Raw genomic sequence first — 5117 nt, forward strand, 5'->3', positions numbered from 1 at the left:
AAGAGGGCTCTTCTACATCATTCTTAATTACAGAAGAGCGAGCAAACAAAAAAGGCCAAAAGGAAAAAAAAAAGGAAAAGTATATGTTTGCAGTGAAAAGCATAGGTAAGCTACCTTATTTCTCCCTACGTCACAATTTTAAGCCATGTATTCTTGTTCTCTTACAATTAAACAGCTATAGGCAAGGGGCCTTGCTGCCCAATTCTGAAGGGCTCTCTAATTTCAGCTGATTTACACAACGATATTTTTCCCATGTGCTTGTAAAAATATTGTGCGGGGGGAAGGGAATATACACATCATATTTATGTTGTTGTTGGTTGCAAAGTCGTGTCTGACCAACTGCAACCCCATGGACAACGTTCTTCCAGGCCTCCCAGTCCTCTACCATCCCCTGGAGTCCATTTAAGCTCACGTTGACTGCTTCAGTGACTCCATCCAGCCCCCTCCTTCTCTGCCATCCCTTTCTTCTTCTATTGCCCTCAATCGTTCCCAGCATTAGACTCCAGTGAGTTTTTCTTTCTCATTAGGTGGCCAAAGTCTTTGAGTTTCACCTTCAGGATCTGGCCTTCTAAAGAGCAGTCCGGGTTGACCTTCTCTAGGACTGACCGGTTGGATGGCCTTGCGGTCCAAGGGACTCACAGGAGTCTTTTCCAGCACCAGAGTTCAAAGGCCTCCATTCTTTGGTGCTCAGCCTTCCTTATGGTCCAACTTTCACAGCCATATGGCCACCCAATTCACAGAGAAGAGACTGTGCATGCCATACGACAAAGCTAAAAACAATATATAGATTAGATAGATAGATAGATAGATAGATAGATAGATAGATAGATAGATAGATAGATAGACAGACAGACAGACAGACAGACAGACAGATAGATAGATAGATAGATAGATAGATAGATAGATAGATAGATAGATAGACAGAGACGGAGACAGAGACAGACAGACAGACAGATAGATATACTGTAGATATAGATAGAGAGACGGGTGAGGGAGAGGGGGAGTGAGAGAGAGAAAGTAGAGACAAATGTATTTTTTATTCTGTACCTCCAGAAGATGCACTGCTTGAAAGGCAGAATATAAATATATCGAAGATAAATAAATAAATACATGCATGAATATTGCACAATATCCCCCTGGAGGAAAAAAAAAACCCAGATAGTTGAGTTAAATGTCCTGGAAACAGTGAGTAAACTTGACGTCCTTCAATATGTCTCGTTTATTTGGTGGCTCCTTTTGCTTCTGGCAGCCCCATTACTTCCCATTTGTCATTGTCATGTTTATTTTGTTACTCCTTGGTTTGCTTTTTGTTTCCTCATTTGTTTTGCTTCGATTCAATCAGAGGCTCGCATTGTGTTCTGATTCCTAAACTTCCTGAACTTCTGATTCCTAAACTTTGGATTCTTCCATTGAAACAGCGCATTTCCCAGCCCTGAAAAAACTCCTGTTAGGCAGCGCATGTCTCTCTGCTGCAAAATGTATATGCTGCAATACCTCTCTGCTGCAAAATCTTAAAAAATTTGCTGTAGAGGTTAAGGCACCAGGCTAACAACCAGCAGGCTGTGAGTTCTAGTTCTGTCTTAGGCATGAAGCCTGCTGGGTGACTTTGGGATTGTCCTTCTCTCTCTCTCTCTGCCCTAGGAAGGGGCAATGGCCAACCATTTCTGCAAACTTGCCAAGAAATTCAAAGGCACACAGACAAAAAAAAACCCCTAGCATCCCATCCTCTAAAATAACATGGTTTTTAAAGAAGTAATGAAAGGTTCCAGGCATTAATAGTCTTCTGCAAGTTTTAAATAATGTCAAATTCCTCATTGGCCTTGTTGTCATAATTTTGCTTGGGCTTTCATGGGGACAAGACTGAAAAAGTTATATTGTGCTGTCCAGACAGTTTAGAGTTAATGGGATTTGGGATAGTTAGTTAGGATTTGTGAGCTGTCCCCTTAAAGGAATGCCTCATGGTAAATATAGTTAAGGTATCCTGGGAAATGTAGTCCATGTCCTGTGGTCACATCTGTAATCCTGATGGGTCACTAAATTGACCCTTGTTGGGTTGGGGGAGGCTTCCTCACTCTTGCCGGAACACAGCCTCGTGGTGGCAGCCTCTGTGACTATGGGAGAGAAAGACTAATATCATTTACACTACGATTTCAACTATACAAAGAATTAGATGCATCTCGACATAACTTTATTTTTTTTTATTTATTCATTTTGATTTGTCAATCGCTTACAAGATAATAGGTATAAGTATATACATAGTTATGAATACATGAAATGGGTACATATAAGAAAAATAAAAGAAACAATAAGACAGGGACGGTAGGCTCGTTGGTGCGCTTATGCTGTATAACTGTGAGTCATCTTGAGGATACCTAATATAATCCAATAAAAGAAACTTTGTATGGAAGAATTTATCGAGTTATTCTATATATTCAGCAAGTGAATCATAAAACAGAATATATATAGAAATACATTTTTTTCCTTTCACATCATCTGCTTTTAAATTAGCCTGGGGTGAAATGAAACAAACAAAATGTTAAAAAGGTATGATATTTGCCTGATTACTTACCAAACACATCTAAATTATATTAAAGTAATCAAATTACCTTTACAATCCCCAAGGCATGTCACAACGTTTGGGTATCCTTAATGTTTGGAAATTGAAAGCTGAAAAAGTTGACACGCCCTACAAGATGTTTTCAAAATGTACCATTTCCCTCCCTGAAAATGTTGAGGTGGGAAAGGGGGATTAGCTACCGTAAATCTGGGAATGACAGGTAACCTGCCTCCATTGTTGGGAGTGCAGATTAAAGTCGAGATTAAAGACACATAAAGCTGCACTTCCCATAATCTCTACTGGTTCCTCTCTGATTATTTGGGGTTCTTGGTCCTACCTCAGCCTCTTTCAGCAGCATCCTGCCATATATTACGACAGGGGCCAGAGGAAACACGAAGAACCATCTTCTGATTGTTCTAAGGTAAGTACAGTTTTCCTCGCTATCCACAGATCTATTGTTTTCCTGATGAAGATTTAGCCAATGCAATTCTCCATGCCAGGAAAACTCCTGCATGGTATCTTCTAGAAAGACACCAGCAAATTTGACTGCTTGAAGGCAAAGATTCTGAAAAGCAGAAAGGGAAATTCAACAACTTTCAGCGAGAGAGCAGAGAGGCAGAGTAGAAGATTCATTGCAGGAGCAACCCAGGTTTATCTTGGTTAACCTGTCTCTTTTATTTTGCTTCCTTTTCTTCCTGCAAGTCTTCACTGTATCCCAGCTTAGAGATTAGCTAAGATCTTAATTAATAAAATCTATTTATTCAGCATTAATATTTTGAGATATTTTTTTTTTATTACGAGCTAAAAAACCATGTTGGAATTGGCTTCATATTTCATTTTTAATGCTTTGTATTTCACCCCTCATAATTGTCCTTTTTGCTGAGACTTCTGGATTTTATCTCCAGTTTCTCTTTAAGGTTCAGTTCACCCTCGAATTTTCAGTTCCTGTCTTTTAAGCATCAGATCTCTTTTTCCTTTCTCTCCTTTAATCTTTTTTGAAATGAAAAATCTCATCAGCAGGAAATCTTTCCTTCGCATTATGCAAACAAACAAATAATATGTATCCTCCTGGTTATTCCAAATTATTTTATATTATTATTTTTAAGCAAAAAAAAAAGGGGGGGAATCTGGATGTCATCTTCGAGTGTGAAACTTTTCAACGGGTGTGAAAATTGGAGCCCTTGTCTAAGTAAGAAAAACATTGCTGCATTTAGATATATTGATCTGCTCCACCAAGCAAGTTCTTACATTTGAAACTAACAACTAAGGAAATAAATATCCTGGCCCGGTTTGTGATCTTTTGACCTCCAAACAATTAAGCGTGGGTAGCAGTTATAAGTTTATCTGCCCTTCTTTTTCATGCCAGCTCTCATGCTTCGTGCTTTTGCTTCAAAGGGAGAAGTGACCAGTGAAGAACTGGCTTGGTCAGAAGAAATGAGCAATGCAACGGATGCCCCTGAATCCTTGGATTTCAGATCCTTGAAGAGAAGGATGCAGATTGCCTCTACGGTGATCTACAGTCTTGCGTTAGTGATGGGGGTGTTTGGCAATGGGCTGGTCATCTTCATCACTGGCTTCCGAATGAAGAAGACCGTCAACACGGTCTGGTTCTTCAACTTGGCCATTGATGACATTATCTTCATCTTTTTCCTGTTTTTGGCTCGCGCTGCTCTGGTATTCCAGTCGTCCACGAGCCTGGCCTTATGCAAGATCCACAGCACCCTCATCTTCCTCACCCTCTATGCCAGTGTTTATCTCCTCATGGTCATCAGCATTGACCGTTGCATTTCTGTCCGGTATCCGGTCTGGGCTCAGAATCACTGAACCCCTCGGCTGGCTTCTTTTGTGGTCTTGGCTGTATGGATCCTGGCCCTGTTGTGTTGTGTTCTCTAGTTATATATTTCAGAAAAACAGAAGTAAATCCAACCCACAAGGATCCTCTTCATTGCTCTAACTCTTATGGTGAGTTTGAAGTGATCAAAGATGCTGCAATGGTCACTGGCCGGTTCATCTTTGCCTTCGTCATTCCCTTCTCTGTCATTCTTCTCTGCTACGGGGTGATTGTCTTCAAACTGCAACATCCTAACCAGCCATGTTACAGCTCCCTTATTTTCCTTTATTCACTTATGAAAGCCTAATAGTTTGATTACACCATTTTATTATTATTTTCCCTCATATTGAAATAGAGCCATGTCTCATCTAGATGATAAAGCTTCTGTTCTCATCTAACACTCTTTTGTGGAACTGCAACAACTATTTGTGTTTTAATATGTGAGTTTTTTTCCCGGGGGGGGGGAAGGGGGAATAACAGGATGTTATTGCTAGCTTTTATGAAATATGATATGAGTTGTTCCTTCTTATTCTCCAGCTTGGTTTAACAGTGTGAAATGTAGTTGAAGCATGCTTAAATAAAATGGAACGTAAAATTATTTGTCAGGACAATTATTTAAAGTGCACAGATGTTTATCATGGTCTATCCAAACAGGACATTGATTTATGTCCTGATCTTTGGGACTACAACTCCCAGATTTCCCATATAGCAAAGCTGTTGCTCCCACTG

The 5117-nt window shown here is 39.9% G+C and overlaps 1 pseudogene; it reads left to right on the forward strand.

Moving 5' to 3' along the window:
• Window positions 1–4039: 4039 nt before the first annotated feature.
• LOC113448225 (chemerin-like receptor 1) lies at window positions 4040–4695 on the forward strand (annotated as a pseudogene).
• Window positions 4696–5117: the final 422 nt, after the last annotated feature.

The sequence above is a fragment of the Pseudonaja textilis genome, chromosome 10 (genome assembly GCF_049901715.1).
Source record: "Pseudonaja textilis isolate UNSWEBS1 chromosome 10, rPseTex1.2, whole genome shotgun sequence".
In the NCBI taxonomy this organism is placed as follows: domain Eukaryota; kingdom Metazoa; phylum Chordata; class Lepidosauria; order Squamata; family Elapidae; genus Pseudonaja; species Pseudonaja textilis.